Below are 18,488 nucleotides of genomic sequence, written 5' to 3'. Positions count from 1 at the left end.
TGTGGAAAGTTCTTCTCTTCCTTGTTGAGTCCATTCCCTTTGACATGATTGCAGAAGGTCGGGCAGCTTCTATTCCTCCCTTCCCCCCAAAGTATTCAAGTGCCTCTTTCAGACAGCCTTCTTGCCTGCCCAATCCATACATATACAAGGATGGCTGCTTTTTGTGCCTTCTTAAAAGGCATCAGACCTTATTGGCTTCCAGTGTTCAGCTGGGAGCTTCTGTCTCTGTTCCCAGCGTCAGTGGCCACACCATAGTTTCTGCACCAGAACCACAGGTTCCGCTGAGCCCTGGCATTGCTATATGTTGTGCCGAATTTGGCCTGGTGTTCAAGATTACTTTATCCAGGATAAATCAGGGTTGGGTGTGGTGAGGGCTCCATCCCAGGTGCAGAAATGAAAAAGTGTCCGTAAAGCTCAGGGAAGTCTGGGGAAAATAAAGAGGTGCAAATGGACAAGTTAACCTTCTGACATGCTTCAGTGAAACTTTGGGATAGCAGCCAATCAACACAACCACTGAATTTCTGGTTGGCTGCTCTGCTTTCCTGTCTCCATTCAGCCATGTTTGTGACAACTCATAGAAGCACAAACCAACCACAATTTTTCTTGTTGTTCAACCTCCAATTTTAGAGGAACTATTCACCAAGTGCCTAACTGAATTGGGACAGGACAGATAAAGAACCTGATCAAGTAGCAGGCTGGCAGGCAGAAGTCCTTGGGGCAGGCAGAAGGTTAGGCAGAATGCCCTCCCCACTAGGGCATACTCTCATAAAACAAGTCATCTATGGTGCTGTTGCATTTATTTTGCTATTGCCTCTGAGGGTCCATTTAGACATGGCTCTTGCCAGTGACATCACTAAGGGGATGCAGGCCACACCTGGTGACACACGCAGGAAGTGTGTGTGACACCATTACTGGCCAAAATTTTTTAAATCTTGGTATTTTTGAAAAATACCATGTTATATTATCATGCTATGTTGTTTGATGCATAATTTCATGCAGAATGCAATGAAACAAATGTTGGAATATCTCTATTCTATCAAAAGTTCTAGCCAAAAAACCAGCAGGGAAGGGACGGTGGTGCATCACCACACCCAATGGCTGGGGCATTGCCCTGCACACTGCATGGGAGGTGGTTCATCATGGAGGTGATGTATTGGCCTCCCACACCAAATGACGCAAGCCCTAGTGACATCACTGGCTCTTGTGTCCTGCAGTGCCACCAAGTCAGTCTTGGCTTGTATAGGAAGGCCACACGGACTGTGTCGCATTTAAAAGTTCTTTATCTCATGTCTCAACCCATCAGCCTGCAACATTTACACATCCACAGTCTATGGCCCAGGCATGTGCTGTGTGCTACGAGAGCACCAAGCACGTTGTAAGGGTATTTTGCTGGTGTAGTCAGAGAGGCCCACTCCCAGAATGTCTTGCTTCCTTCTTGACACGGTATAGGATACTGCAGCCACCCCTCTCGGAGGGGATGAAATTATCATTGCCCCAGCCACAGGACTTGTTTGTTGGGGTGGCCTAGCCTGGTCCGTAAGTGCAGCAGAACGAGACGTTGGAATTCTGAAGTGGTAGCATGTGCTTTATTATTTCAGACCACAGGTGAGGGGTGTTATTTTGAAATGCTCCCCCCTGTAAAAATCAGTCTGCAAATAAAAACACAGAACATTAGGAGAAAAGGAAGTTACTTTGCTGATTTTCTACTGTAATCAAATACAGTATTTGATCTCTCGCCCTGCGGTCTGACATGGTACAGTCCAATCTCCCATCTTGGAATTCTATCACTTTATCTTGCTGTATGTGTAGACCAGGCTTAGGATTCTGAAGCTATCAGGAAGCAGAATGGGCCAAGTTGGGGTGTATGGCTTGCTTTCACACTCATTTTTCTTTTCTTCAAACGGGGTTGATCCTGCATCCAAAGTGACATAACTGTGACTTCAGCACCTTTTACTCTAGTTTCTTTCCTTTGCAAAATTTCCTTCCCTTCTGGAGCAATTCCCTCTGCTTCTCGGCCTTCCGTACTTTCACAATGGTAATTGTTTTAAAATGGGTGTAATGTTTTTTTTTAAAAAAAAAAATCTTTGGCACATAAGTACATGTTACTTATGTTAAGGACAATATCCCTTTCTCTTTTTAAGGTAAATGGACACTGATTTTTCTTTGTTGGTGATGTACAGAAAAATATCTACGTCTATTGTAAATTTCTAATTTATCAATGTACAAAAATACCCTTTACTATTTAATTTTTGTATCAAAATAAATTTTTGTTTTATTAAAGTGTCATGTGGTAATGGATTTAATCACAATAAATGTGAATTGTTATGGACCCTTGACATTTCAGAGCACCCCACATACGTTTTCACCATAATCATCGCAATGGCCTTGTAAGGTAGGTCAATATTATTCCCACTGTAGATGAGGGGCAGGTGAAACTGATGCTGAAATAGTTGAGATGCTTTGCTTAACGTCACTTTCTACATCCTGAAAAAATATGTAATGTGCATAAAGACGTGTTTCTTTGTTCCCAAATGAGTTGGGACTAAAATAATACAGTATAGTTACTAAGTGCTAGAGGAGGAGAAGGAATAAATGCCTTTTATTGCTTTAATGATTTGCTATTTTATTTATTAATATTTTTCTTTTTGTAAGCTACTCTGGGAGCCTTGTTGGTTAAAGAATTAGATAATACTTTTTTGAGGGTAAAGTACCCGAGGGAACGTGGGCTGACCGAGGGAAGTAGAATATAGTGGTTAACACACACTCCTTCCTGCGCCCCACTTTCTCTTGACTGGAGCCAAACGGAGGAGACTCTTGGCAGTTTTTAATGACTGCTACCATCCCAGGCTACAGAGACCAGATAGAGAAGTGCTGTCTGGGGGGGGGGGATCCTCTCAGGTGAGCACTGAACCCTCAGGAATTCTATTAAAAATCAAACCTGTAGAACAGGGGTGCCCAAACCCCGGCCCTGGGGCCACTTGCGACCCTCGAGGCCTCTCAATGCGGCCCTCAGGGAGCCCCCAGTCTCCAATGAGCCTCTGGCGCGCCGGAGATTTGTTGGAGCCCGCACTGGCCTGACTCAACTACTCTTAGCATGAGGACAACTATTTGACCTCTTGCGTGAGCTGTGGGATGAGGGCTCCCTCCACGGCTTGTTGTTTCATGTCTGTGATACAGTAGCAGCAGCAAAGGAAAGGCCAGCCTTGCTTTGCACAAGGCCTTTTATAGGCCTTGAGCTATTGCAAGACCTTCATTCATTCATATGCATCTTTAATATATTCATTTATGTAAACTTATGTAAATTTATTCAAATTTTAAATGTAAATTCCTTTTTTCCCCGGCCCCCGACACAGTGTCAGAGAGACGATGTGGCCCTCCTGCCAAGAACTTTGGACACCCCTGCTGTAGAATGAAGCAATGTGACAATCTGCTAAATCATTTGTGAACACAGACTAGGCAGGCAAAGAGAGTAAGCAAGGAAGTAACTTATTAAAAGGTCAATTGAAAAGAAATTAAAGAAGGGCGGTAAAAAACATAAGGAAAAAAGGCAAATATGGGAGAAACGGGATATTCACTACAGTGATAACTCAATAATGTGAATGGGAAGGGATATGTGCATTCTTTGCATCTCAACAACATGAGGATGGAGGTACACTCAAAGGTGATTGGTGAGGGAACTGGTACATCTCGGAGGATTCACACCGCAGTTAAGAAACAGCCCAAGAAAAAAGAACTGTGTAGAAAATAGTATACTTTTATTCCTTTTTTGAAGATTTACTCCAAAGAAACACATATGCTCTCTAAGGTACTATCTTAATTGCTGCTGGATTTATACCATCTCCAGTAGAACTCAGAGAGGGTCAGAACAGTCATTAACAGATACCAGGCTGATGTTGGATATTTCTCTATTCCAGTGTCACACAAAGTGGTACCATCACCAAACATGCTCCTAGGACTTTGGTTCTGGTGTACCCTCTCATGTAGTATACTGGCATGGAGGAGTATACTGCTGCTAGCTGAGCTGATGGTGAGACTGTCCCTTTCACTTCACATTCTAATAGTTGAATATGTTTGGTTCTTCCTGACACCATGATGAGGCCTTGTGCTAAGGTGCAAATCTGGAAATGGGGGAAAAAAAAGTTAAAGATGAAATTGCCCCTGCCCCTGAGTGTTTTTCCTTGACCATGGAGTAACCAACAACCCAGAACGTTCATGCATCAGGAAAAGTGGGGAAACGCTTCTAACTCGTGACCAGAGAGGCTTCAACAACATCTATTTAAAGGGGAAAAAAATTAAGCCCAGTGTCTTATTCTTTTCACCCCCATAAGGGCTGAGTCCAAGGACATCTTGCTACCCCAGAGCAATTGAATCACCCACCAAGAGAAATGCATGCCAGTACTCTTTGGGACATGGCATGGTACCCTAGGGTGTTGTTTGAAGAGCACATTTTTGGGGGCCTCTAAAGATCGGTAGTCTGGCTGGGCTTAGGTCCTAGCTCCATGGTAGAGCACCTGCTTTGCATGTATAAGGTCTCTCCTTCAATAGTTGGCATCTCCAGGTCAGCTGGGGAAGATCCATTGGAAAGCCAGCATAGTCAGTCAGGACAAGCCATCCTGATGGGATCAACTGTCAAATTTGGTGGAAGCTGCTTCCGCCCATCACCGCATTACATTCCCCCAACTTCCTTGGTTACAACGGCTCAAAACTCAATTGCATTTGTAATGTACGTATTTCTATCTTCTACTGAAATCATGTCAGTTACAAGTTCAATACCTAAGTCCTGGTCAATGCACCCCTTTCTCCCCTAGATTGGATCTAGCCTTGTCAAAACATTGGTTGTAGAGATCAGTATGTTGCAGGCAGCTGGTGGCCTTCCTTTAGCTTAGATCAACAGTTTATAGCTTTGCACATTTGAACCCAAGGGGTACAAGTTACCGTGTCCAGCAAGCGCCTGTTAAGAAACAGCCCTCCCTTTTGTATTTACATTAGCCTCTAGCTAATTTCCTGACTGCTACTCCCATTTCCTGAAGTTTATTCTAAGGAAAAGGCACATCCTTCCTGAATTTAATTTGAAAATCTACCCTCTATAATAGTCTACTAAGTACCACAATTTTTAAAAAAGTTTATTATTGTGGACTTGTTTTGCATTCTATTCTGTATGGAGTAAGAACTCTGTGACACTCAAAAGCTTGTACAACCTCTACAGTGTGAGTGGGAATGGGCTGTAATTTGGGGGAAGAGCATGTGCTTTGCATGTTGAAGGTCTCAGGTTCAATGTCTCCAGGTAGGCAGGATCCTTGTCTGAAACTGTGGAGACCTTTAAAGCCCACTTAGGGCCCAATCCTTCGCTACCCTGGCACTGCATAGTATAGCGGTGCCAAAATGGTTGCCACTGAATTCTGTAGGGCCAGAACAGCAGCCAGAGGTCTCCATGGTATAAGGGAACATTGATTGCCTTACCCTGTGTAGAAATCTGGTGGCCCTGATGGGTCTACTCAGATCTACGCCAGCTATTTAGCTGGCACAGAACTGAGGAGACCCAAGTCAGTCTCCGCAGCTTTGGAGGGGGGATAGGATTCAGCAGCATCCTCTTCCGATGCCCCTGGCCTGAACTGCCAAGGGTGAATCCGCTGCCCCTGATCCACTGCCCCAGGCCTGATCTGCCCTCTGGCCTGCCCTCCCCCCCACCCAGTTTCACCATTCCCCGCCTCCCCCAGCCTCCAAACGCCAGGCACTCTTGTCCAGCATCCCACTGGCCTGGAGGGATTGGTGCTGGCGTCTCTGCCAGTGCCGTATGTTGCCCACTGACGGTGATATGCCTTATGGCACTTTCTCAATAGCCATTGCCAGGACACGCCACTGATGCTCCCCCAACATTGGATCAGGCTGTCAGTCAGTGAATGGTCAGAGAACAGTCAGTGCGGACAGAACTTGAGCAAAATGAACCAATAGACTAAGATTGTTTCTTCATAGACACTGGCCTGATGATGTTGATGCTTTCTCCTGATCTTTTAACCAGGATGGGGATTTAACCCTTTTCCTTGTGCTGTTTTCCGAAGTAAAATGGCCCTTCGAAGTAATTTGCCCCATGGAGGAAAAACTTGGAGGTATCCCATACATTTTTCCTCTATGGAGCAAGTAGCTTTGAAGCTGTGGCTCCTATTTTGGAGCTGTGAGCAGGAATTTCTAGTTCTGTTCTAGTTCGGTTTGGTGACTAAAAGCCTCCCCAAAACTGCCTGGTCATCACTTCACAGTGACCATGTATGCATGTGTATGATTGAGAAGTGGCCGGGTTTTTCTTATTGTCCCTTATACTTTTTCTTTCTTTCCTTTGTATGCTCTAAGAACCTGGCTTTCCTAGGGCTGGGAGGAGTAGGTCAATGAGATAGGCCAGTGGTTCCCAAATTTTATAGCACCAGGACCCACTTTTTAAAATGTCACTCTATTGGGACCCACCTACATTTATCAGAATTTTTTAAAAAGGAGTTCTAGAAAGAAATAATATTTTATTTATTTATTTACAAGTAATTAACCAGAAAAAGACACTCAATTATATTTACACATGCTTGCAAACTGCAGGAGCTGAGCTTCTTGTAGGGCAGTTAGCAGCTATCTTGTAAACTGCAGTAACTCAGCTCTCTGCAGAGTAATTAGGAGCTATCTGATTTTTGAATAGCTTCGGGGCTAGAGGCAATTAGGACCTGATCCCTTTTGTGACCCACCAAAAATCAATTTGTGACCCATCAGTGGGTCCTGACCCACAGTTTGAGAACCACTGAGATAGACATTTGGGGAGGTGCTAATTACTATTCACTGTAATTACCATTCAATGTTATATTGTATCTGTTATTAACAATTTAAAAATCATTAATTAAAAAAATTACAGATGCTAAGAGTGGATCTCTAACGTTGCATCTAGCTGCACTCTCAAACACAATATTTTTCAAAGGAGAGAGTTCACACATATGGCTGTGTTTCCCCCAAGTGGGTCATCCAAGTGATGTACATGGGCTTTAATTTTTAGAAATTGACTTTATGGGACTATAGAAAGTGAATGGGCTTTAATTTTCAGAACATTTTGCAATATCAAGTTTCTTGAAAATTATTAGAAGGAACAAGACATCTGAGACCCCTACTCCTTCCTGAAGTGCTTAAAACTACTCTGTTTCTTTAGAGATATAAAGAATATATAGTTTAGATCAGGGGTGCTCACACTTTTTTGGCTCGAGAGCTACTTTGAAACCCAGCAAGGCCCAGAGATCTACCAGAGTTTTTTTTATAATGTTCACGCCATCATAACATATAACATTTATGTGTACAATGTATGTGTACACATACATTGTGTACAATGTACCTTGCATAACTGCATGAGCCAATATTGCACAACACAACATAATTTTTTGTAATTACTTGAGTTTACTTTGATGACTTGCACTGAAGTGAATCAGCCAAGGATGCATAGTCCAGACAGCAGCTGCTGACAGCCAGCCTCAAGCACACTTCCAAATGTTCATCAGTCATGGTGGAATGGCACTTGGACTTAATGATCTTCATGTAGGCTGCTGACTCACATAAATAAGTGGAGCCCTTCCTGCCTCAGGTGCTCTTATATCCCTGAGGGCCCTATTGCCTTCAAGTGGCTGCAGCTGTGCAGCACACTCTGCTGGATGCCCAGGCCTTACCCTTAAAGGGGCCACTGCTGACACCACATCTACCTCCTCACCAGATCTTCCTCGATTCCAATACAAGTGGGGGGGGGAGCAGATCTCTATACAGAGCAGTGCAAAAACAGGGGAAAGGTGTGAGGGAGGGAATATCTCTATATAGACATCATAGCAAGACCAGTGCAAAACCCCTTGCACACAGAACCAACAGATGGAAGTTGGGGGGGGGGGAAGATCTCCATACATACCAATGCAAAAACAGGGGGAAGGTAAGTCAGCCCCAGTAGAGTCAACGGGGCTCACTCCCAGGGATGCGTGGACTGGAGAGAAGCCTGCCAGCGGCTCCTCTCCAGGTCTACTCATGAGTCAGCCCCAGTAGAGTCAACGGGGCTCACTCCCAGTGATGCGTGGACAGGAGCTCACTCCCAGGGATGCATCACTCCCAGGGAGCTCACTCCCATGAAGGGGCTCACTCCCAGGGATGCATGGACAGGAGCTCCCTCCCAGGGAGCTCACTCCCAGGGATGCGTGGAGGGGAGAGAAGCCTGCGATCGACTCATTTTGCCTCGCAATCAACTGGTAGATTGCGATCGATGTATTGAGCACCCCTGGTTTAGATATAAAGAAAAACCCTGATTGAACTTCCACCTCTATGCTGAGGTTTTAGGGTGATTGTAAAACAAGGAATGAATGACATCTAGTGGTAGTCTCAAGTAATTACTCATTAATGTTTGGAGCTCGGCCTTCTAATGTATGAGGTGGAAATGACATAATACAGGTCTGAGATGGCAGCGAGATGAGCATCAGAGGTCAACCACTGACCAAAGGCACAGGGACTCTTGCAGGTCCACCCAGTCACCCTGTGATGTCCCCAGAATCCACCATTATGATGGGTAGCAGTGGAGTGCTGCACTCAGCAGAGCATATTGTTCCATCACTGCCCTCCAGACAGGATGCTGGGGGTGGTGAAAGAGACTCATATGCTTTCTTGCTCCTTCCACCCTTGGCCAGTTGGCTTGCTCCTGATGAATCCTCTTTTTCCAGAACATCCCATTGAAGCAGGATGAGAGAAGAATGCTTGATTTGTTTAAGCTTTTGTATTGATTTTGTGTGGTTTCTGTGTGACTCTTTGAGAGCCCTGATTGGTCGAAAAGCAACATATACTTTTTGGAATAAATAAGTTAACAACAGTGTCAGGTGGAAGCTCATAAAAAGTGAACAACTAAAGGATGATAATGCCAGAGGAAAGGATGATGGTGTCAGTACTCTAACCAGTGGCATAGCTAGAGGGGGAGGAAAACACTAAGTTTGGCAGGCACCTGAATGTGCCGTGCAAGTGCCCCTCCCCCACCCTTTTGGAGCCATTCCAGGCTGCTAAAGCGAAATGGAGTTGTACATCCAGAAGGCCTCCCTGGAACACTTCCAGAAGACTCCAAAGGGGGAGGAGGGGCTGCTTGCACGGCGCATTTGTGCTTTCCACCCCGTCTAGCTATGACACTGACTCAAACTATGGTTGACTAGCTGAGATCAGAATCTTCCCGTGGACAGAATTATCAGCATATGCCCAAACTCACCAAATGAATCTACTGGGATGTGCCTGGAGCAAGGGGTAGAATCACACATGTGTCTGTTCAAGAGGTAAGCTTTCTTTATTTTTTTTACAGGATGTCAGCAAGGATTCAGGGCTCTGGTGACTTATATCCTGATGGGTTCTGAACTGTCTGTGACAGATCAGGAGAGAGATCTTGGAGTGGTGGTGGACAGGTCGATGAAAGTGTTGACCCAATGTCTGGCGGCAGTAAAGAAGGCCAATTCTATGCTTGGGATCATTAGAAAAGGTATTGAGACCAAAATGGCTAATACTATAATGCCGTTGTATAAATCGATGGTAAGGCCACGCGTGGAGTATTGCGTCCAGTTCTGGTTGCCGCATCTCAAAAAAGACATAGTGGAAATGGAAAAGGTGCAAAAGAGAGCGACTAGGATGATTACTGGGCTGGGGCACCTTCCTTATGAGGAAAGGCTGCGGTGTTTGGGCCTCTTCAGCCTAGAAAAGAGGTGCCTGAGGGGGGACATGATTGAGACATACAAAATTATGCAGGGGATGGACAGAGTGGATAGAGAGATGCTCTTTACACTCTCACATAACACCAGAACCATGGGACATCCACTAAAATGGAGTGTTGGGAGAGTTAGGACAGACAAAAGAAAATATTTCTTTACTTAGCGTGCGGTTGGTCTGTGGAACTCCTTGCCACAGGATGTGGTGATGGCGTCTGGCCTGGACGCCTTTAAAAGGGGATTGGACAAGTTTCTGGAGGAAAAATCTATTACGGGTTACCGGCCTTGATGTGTATGTGCAACCTCCTGATTTTAGAAATGGGCTATGTCGGAATGCCAGATGCAAGGGAGGGCACCAGGATGAGGTCTCTTGTTATCTGGTGTGTTCCCTGGGGCATTTGGTGGGCCGCTGTGAGATACATGGGCCTATGGCCTGATCCAGATGGGCCTATGGCCTGATCCAGTGGGGCTGTTCTTATGTTCTTATCCTTTCTTATGATTTGATTTGCATAAGCAAAAGGCAGCAGGCACTGACTCAGTGAGACCCCACAGGGTCTGCAGGCATTTAACACATCGCTACTGGTTCATTTAAACTACTTTTAAAAAACTCAAAGGACTTCCCTGTTCACTACACATAATACAAATTTCAATTGAGTTTTATCAAGCTATTTATTCATTAGTGTTAGATTTTCCCATTTTTGTACTGAACCTGTTTCAATAAAATCTATCTGTTGTATTGTTTTAGGCTGCAATCCTAACCTCACTTTCCTAGGAGGAAGTCCCATTAAACACAATAGGACTTACTTCTGAGTAGTCCTTGTTAGGATTGTGCTCTTAACCAGACAGGGTTAGGTCCATGGTTTTGCAGTGTATTTGAACAAAACCACTGTCATCTCTGGTCACAAGGGTTTTGGAGTGCTACTGTAACTTAGGACTAGCTATTAAAGTATATCCCATTATAATACATCGTGTTATATGTGGTATATGCCAAAGACCATGATGACAACTTTACTAATAATCCCTAAACTCACCATGAAGCCTCCAGAAAAAATTGATATTTAAGCAACTCTTTTAATGTGGGAGGAATTTTTTTTCAGGCTCAAAAAAAAAAATTAACATATGGATATGTTCATCAGCAATTACAAAAAAAGAGAAAAAATCCTTGAGATGATGAATATCTTGGAGGCTCTGCTTCCCAGTGAACCTTTCAACATTTGCCAGGGGAGTCAGTGAAAATCCCTTATGTCTTCTGTGAAAAGGATTTGATGCTTGCAAAATAATAATAAATAAATAAATAAATAAATAAATAAATAAATAAATAAATATTTATATACCGCCTTTCTGGTCATTGGATTACTCCTCTGACTTTATTCAAGGTGCTTTACATAGGCAGGCGTTTCTAAATCCCTCAAGGGGATTTTTACAATCATAGAGGTTCTCTCTTTCAAGAACCAACAACATTTCAGAATGGATCTTCCTGGTTTGGTCTCACTTCTGGCCTCCGGTTCTCCCACGCAGGCTGACAAGCAGCTCCATCTCTCACATGGAGGAAAGCCAAGACACTTCTTGCTCACACCAAGAGCAGGCGGAATCACTCAGCTGGGCTTGTCAGCTGCTTCAAGGTCTCAGCATTCTCAGCAGTTCAGGGAGCTGCCGGTGTCCTCTACCATCTAGACCAGGGGTGCCCAAACCCCGGCCCTGGGGCCACTTGCGGCCCTCAAGGCCTCTCTATGCGGCCTTCAGGGAGCCCCCAGTCTTCAATGAGCCTCTGGCCCTCCAGAAATTTGCTGGAGCCCACATTGGCCCAATGCAACTGCTCTAAGCATGAGGGCGACTGTTTGACCTCTTGCATGAGCTGTGGGATGAGGGCTCCCTCCACTGCTTGCTGTTTCATATCTGTGATGCAGTAGTGGCAGCAAAAGAAAGGCCAGCCTTGCTTTCTGCAAGGTCTTTTATAGACCTTGAGCTATTGCAAGACCTTCATTCATTCATATAAGTTCATCTTTAATATATACATTTATGTAAACATATGTAAATTTATTCAAATTTTAAATGTATATTAATTCTTCCCCCTCCCCCCGGCCCCTGAACACAGTGTCAGAGAGATGATGTGGCCCTCCTGCCAAAAACTTTGGACACCCCTGATCTAGACCAAACCTCCTGCCCTGGAAAAGATTCCACTTAACCCTCAAACAACAGAAGCAAAGTGTAAGGATGCTGGATGGCCAGTTGATTGAAGGACTGTACGGAAGAGGTGGTCAGGAAGAGGGAAATTTCCGTCTGAAAAGGATTCTAACAAAACCGAAAGAGCCACAACAAAGTCACTTTTGATACTTTTCCTTGTTGGGCTGCTTTGTTCCTCAGTTCCTAGCAAATAAAAATAATCCTTCAGTTTGAAAAACAAAATCTTCCATACTGCGGAAAAGGAAGAGGGCCCCTTTCTCTACACAATGTCCAAGGAGTTTGCCCTGCAGGCAAGAAAGGATCCGTTCAAACAAACAAATTAGTTAGGATGAATCAAAGAAAATATTGTTGTTTGTTGACGCAATTTCATTTAAGGCTGTTTTAGATTTTTTACCTGCAATTGCATCTTTAATTTTTATGTTAGCCACCTAGGAGACACACAGCCCAATCCTATTCATGTCTCCTCGGAAGTAAGTCCCTTTAGAGTTAATAGCGCTTACTCCCAGGAAAGTGTGACTAGGATTGGGTCCTAAATGATGAAACGGTTTAACAGAAGAGGCTTGAACAAATAAATAAAGTATTCTTTTAACTTTGAAAGTGGCCCATTTTGTACATCGCATACACACACACAACACAAAGCCGAGTTACCACAAAGTGTAGACTATTTTATAGATAATAATTTCAATATATAAATTAATCTTCCTATGCCTTTTCAGCTACTACAGAAAGTTGTACACAATTTTATATCATGTAAATACATAAACAATGTTTCAACAAGGACAAACCTCCAGAGTAGGTCTGTCACTGGTGTAGCTGGAGGGGGTGCAAAGCACTAAGCTTTTCTGCTCCATTTTGCTCTCCCCACCTGCAATGGCTTCAAAGGGGAGGAGGAGGGGGCTGCTTGCAAGCTGCAGTGAGGCTCCCTGCAAAACATAGTGCTTTGCACCCCCTCTAGCTATGCCCCTGTCTCTGGCCATTGCTTGTTATTCTCCATCACTTGGATGACTTTACTGTTGTATGCCTTTATTCTCCTCTTCATCCTTGATGACCTTGAAATGAAGTGAATTTCTGGTGGCTGCATGGTCTCCTTCCTGCTGGTCTTCCATTACAGTAGATTTACACTGAAAGGGGTAGATCGCATTCTTGTTCTTTTTTCCCACTTCACCAAGACTAGACCTATTTATATGAGGTTGAAATCTAGCTGAGCTGAACACATGGTAACCCCTGCTAACTAGGTAAGAGGCACTTGCTCATCTTTTATTTAGCAGGGGGAGAGTAACTGACCCTCCTCACCCCAGCAGTGTCTTTTCTAGTGGCTGTCTGCTGGTATTCCTTGGCATCTTTTTCGATTGTGAGCCCTTTTGGGACAGGGAGCCATTACAGCCATTAGTTATTTGATTTTCTATGTAAACTGCTTTGTGAACTCTCTGTTGAAAAGCAGTACATTAATACTAATACTAATACATGGAACAAGGAGCAGCATCACACCAGCTGCTGCTAGTCTGTGGAACTCCTTGCCACAGGATGTGGTGATGGCATCTGGCCTAGATGCCTTTAAAAGGGGATTGGACAAATTTCTGGAGGAAAAATCCATCATGGGTTACAAGTCATGATGTGCAACCTCCTGATTTTAGACATGGGTTATGTCAGAATGCCAGATGCAAGGGAGGGCACCAGGATGCAGGTCTCTTGTTGTCTTGTGTGCTCCCTGGGGCATTTGGTGGGCCACTGTGAAGCTGGACTAGATGGGCTTATGGGCTGATCCAGTGGGGCTGTTCTTATGTCCCCACCATGGATCCCCACCCACTCATTGGGTCTCCACGCACAGAGCCAATCCACATATGGAGGTTGTGGAAGTGGGGACTGTCAGCCCTCTCCCACTTCTCCCTCCACATGCTGAGCCCATCTGCATTTCAAACCTGCATAAAGGGCTTAGGTCTCCCACTACACATGCCCATCCTGTTGGGACAGTGTGTTTTCCATGGAGCCTACATACAAGCAGATCAAATGGGAAGTGCTGGCTAACCATTGTAAACAGGCAGAAGTTTTCTCCTTGTGCTTCAGAGCCTCTTGGGGGAATGCCTTTTCAGCAGCAGTTTGCAAACTCTCTTGGAGAGTTTGAGCCGCTCTAAGTCATTGCAGGGGCAGGGGGAAGGCAGCAACCTTCTGCAAGGGCTCCCCGAAGCATTGAAAGCAAAAGCGGAGCAGTTACGCCCTGCCTCCACTAAACCAGAAGTGGAGCCCAATTGCTCCACTTTCACTTTTGAAGCTTTGGGGAGCCCTGCAGAAGGTTGTGCAGAGCTTCCTGCACCCCTGGGAGGCTGCAGCAGGCTCTGGTAAGTACAGCCAAGCCTCTGCAGCCCCTTGAGCGGCTTGATTCTGGGAATCATGCCTCTGCCTCCTCCATGCCTCCTCGCTGCCCCGCCCCTTAAGGGGAAAGAGGCCAGGTCCCTCAGGTTGGGGTGTCTAGACACCAGTCTGAAAACCCTTGCCTTTTGAGGAATGCCTCCTTCTTTTGCAAACAAGCACTGAATACAAGTTGAGTCTTGGTACTGATGAGGTTCTGTTCCCAGAACTCATGTGGATGGCAAAACCATTCAGCAAATCCATTTAATAAACAAAGTCCCTTTGCTAGGCAATTTAAAAACAGCCTTGCTGACCTTTGTGATGTAAAACAGAGTCATTAAACAGACAATCCATCCATCAGTCTCTCTCCAGGCGCTTGGGGTGTGTGGTTAGTCTGGCACACCAGTGCAGGGGATGTGGCTAGCCCTGTTTGCTCTCATCTTATATTGCTTATTGCCTTGTGAATAATGGCTGAATAGTTGCCTTAGCACTGCAGTTTCTCATCTGTAGAGAATTCATTTTAATACCTTGTCCTTTGTTTCTGCAGTGCTTTTTAATACTGCCCTCTTCACAGGTTTCTAGACTAGGGGGCTCCAAACTTTTTGGCCAGAGGGCCGCATCAAATATCTGGCATGATGCGGAGGGCCGGAAAAAACATTTAAATATAAAATTTAAATAAATTAATTAGAGATGGAACTTAGATGAGTGAATAAATGAATGAATGGGCTCATTCATTCCACCTCTCTGGCCCTCAGAACACCCTCCAGACACAATCAGAGCACAGTTCTGGTCATGCTCAGTTGAGTGGGCCAGAGGCTTTCAGGACAAAAGGTTGGCCACAGGTCAGAAAGAGGCTTGCTGTGGGCCACATCTGGCCCTCGGGCCGGGGTTTGGAGACCCCTGTTCTAGACTGATGCCTACTTGTTCTGAGTGCAGAGGAGTACAGGGGTGCATTCAATCAGGGCTGAAGTGATGTAGATCAAAGGCAGCAGGATACCCACTTGTGAGAACTAGGCCAGAAAACAAAGGGCGAGATATGGTTGATACATGCTTTATCTGAACGTGCACAAAAGCACCTTTTAGTTCAATATTCAGCCAGGCTGACAAGCTCAGACCTTTCGCTGGAGATGGACAATCATTTCTGTGAGAGATGGAAGTGACCTCAGAAAGACTCCCTTCTGCCTGCTCTATGCATTCATCTCCTTTGTGCCACTATTACCACCTGAATTTTACTGAATCAGCTGAGTCTTGGTCATGAAAATCAGCCACCAGAGGCTGTTCTGATCATGGGGGTCCCTCCGGGGTGTGTGTGTTTGTCTCAAAGTGGTTGCCAAGGGACGTGCTGGCATACAGATCAGGGCAACAAAGTGGAAGCTGGTGCTTAATATAAAATCCTTTATTCTCACCCACTTGAGTGGCTGAATCAGTGGCATCACTTGGGGTTTGTGGACTGCACCAGGCAATGTGTACATGGGGGATGACACCACTACTGGCTAAAATGTTTAAAATCCTGGCATTTTTGAATAATACCATTGTGTTATACATCAATCGATGCGTACTTTCATGCGGAATGCAATGAAACAAGCCACATTAAAATATCTCTATTCTATCAAAAGTTATACCCAAAAAACCAATGGGTTGGAGTGATGTTGCATCAGCACCATGGGGGTGACATACTGGCCTCCCACACTGGGTGACAAAAACCCTAGTGATGCCACTGGGCTGAATGCACAAAGACTAGACAGGTTCTGGTTCCCCTGTTGGAGTGGCTTCATCACCTTGGGTCTAACAACTTCAGTTGGGGGGCAGGGTCCTGGGGTTAGAGCGAGGCCCTCCAGCCCCTCTAGGCAATGGACAATGGGGGTAGCTGAAAGCCTGGTGTATCCACTTTGGGAGCAGGAGAGTTGGGCCAGCCTGGGTGGGGTCCAGTCAGTCCCTTGGTAGGTGCCTGCTAAATGCCCCCCTCTAGTCAGGATTGCATAGCTGCTGTCCACCCCTGGGTTTGTCTGTGGCTTCTGATGATGGCTGTTCATTTCTTCAGGCTGTGAGAAGCTTTGTGCCATCCCCTTCCTTCTGCTCCTTCTCCCCCCTTTATCCCTGCTGTCACTCAGCAGCCTGGTTGCTGGTAGCTACAATGTCCTCTGCATGCTTCCTTGATTTAAAAAAAAAAAACTTTTTAAAAAAGTTGATTTTTTTTAAAGTGGAAAATGCCCCAAAGGAGTTAAGTAGCCCATTCTACCCTCCAGCCCTTTGGATTGCAGCCTCCCATGGTTGCCTTTCACTAACAGTTAAAAGTCAGGGCAAAGCTACAGATGGCTGCATGTAACCGCAATTCGGTCCTCAGTCATGTCCCTTCCAATTAGAGGTGCCAACTCTGATGCTTTTACGATGGAAGCTGTTCCTAGGAGGTCTTGTTAAAATCATCAGGATTGCTTTCAATTGCCTTTTGCAGATTGATGCTCATCCCTGGAGACTCCAGGCCAACTTGGGAGGGAGGGCAGCTCTTGGCAACCTTTGCAAAACCAGTTCCCAATAATCATTCCTATGTCCACCAGATGCCACTATTGCCCAGCAAAAGCAAGGAAGGCCCAATAAAGTTAAAGGAAGGCTTTCCCGCCAGAATTTTTCAATTTGGCTTGTTGAAAAGAAATCTCACCAAAGAAACCTCACCCATCACCATCTAGATACGCTTAAAAAGAGCAACACCTATGAAAGTTCAGCTCTGTCTATGTGGACAAATATAAGTGACATCCTGAAACTCAGCATTGAATGCTGAGTTAACTTCTCTGTAGACAGATCTTTATCTCTTCAAAGTTGTATGTATCTTTGAAAGTCTACTTGTTATAACATGAAACTCTTTAACAGTTGGAGGCCATTATTAATAGTAACCAATCTGGTGCAGCTAAAATAGTGTATTAATTTGAAACTCCTAAATGTGACATTTAATAAGATGTTACCAATGTCAGTGAGTAACTTGCTTTGGTTAATATTTAATTTTTTATGGGGGTGTTAATTTAACTCATATTGATACTGCTAATAATAATTCATTAAGGCAGCAATCCTATACACACTTTCCTGAGAGTAAGCTTCATTGAATACAATGGAACTTGCCTCTGAGTAGGCATGCATAGGATTTTACTGTAAAGCTACAATCCTTTCCTAAGTCCCATTCAACACAATGGGATTTACTTCTGAGTAGATAGGCATAAGATGGCACTGTAGAGGTTGTCAGTTTGCTTTTATTTTAAATTAGATTCCACTAACACAGTGGTTCTCACACATTTAGTACTAGCAACCACTTTTTGGAACAAGAATCTGTCAGGACTCACCAGAAGTAGTGCCATGACTGGAAGTGACATTGTCAAGCAGTAAAATTTTTAACAATCCTTGACTGCAATCCTAGCCACACTTACCCAGGAGTACAACCAATCATTTATCATTGTTAAAAGAATATACATAGTAACTTGTTAAAAGTACAGACCTGTAACATTTCCCCAAATGCAGTCACATACCAGGGTAGCATCAGGTCTAATATATTAAAAACAAAATATTGAAATGAATGGGGACCCACTGAAATTGGCTCACGACCCACCTAATGGGTCCAGACCCACAGTTTGAGAAACACTGCACTAACACATATGAATTGACAGTGCCCATTATGTATGACAATTTAATGTAGAATCATTTGTATATATAAAAACCCTTAAGCCACAGTGAGTAGGACATCACAATTATTGAGGTACTTCTGCAACACAGAGAAAGCTGAAATTTGATATCCATGAACTTCGACACAGTTTGATTACCAAGAAAGTTTGAAAATGGAAGATTTGAATTTCTCATCCTCAACATTCAAGACAAGGCTTCTCCATAACAGCAACAATCACAATTGGCAATTTGAAAAATTCAGATTTTTCAATATGAAAAAAAGAATCAACAGGAGTGATATCACACCTGCAAGTGACATCACTTTCAGGTGTGACATGGGGAGCATCATTTTTAACTTTGCCCTGGGCTCCAGGGTGGCTAGTTACACCACTGAGAACATCTGCTACAGGCTTTTTACAAGATCGGTAATGTTGAAGATGCACTTGGTTAAATCGATATCCTTTTTGGACCTGTGTGACTTGTATGAATTCTTCCAAAGTATCCTGGAAATTGTAGTTTAGCAAGAATACTGACAACATTTGATTAAAGAACTGTAGCTTCGTTCCCAAAATTACAGTTTCCAAGATA

Source organism: Tiliqua scincoides, chromosome 3 (assembly GCF_035046505.1).
Source record: "Tiliqua scincoides isolate rTilSci1 chromosome 3, rTilSci1.hap2, whole genome shotgun sequence".
NCBI lineage: Eukaryota > Metazoa > Chordata > Lepidosauria > Squamata > Scincidae > Tiliqua > Tiliqua scincoides.
This window is presented reverse-complemented; position numbering follows the sequence as displayed.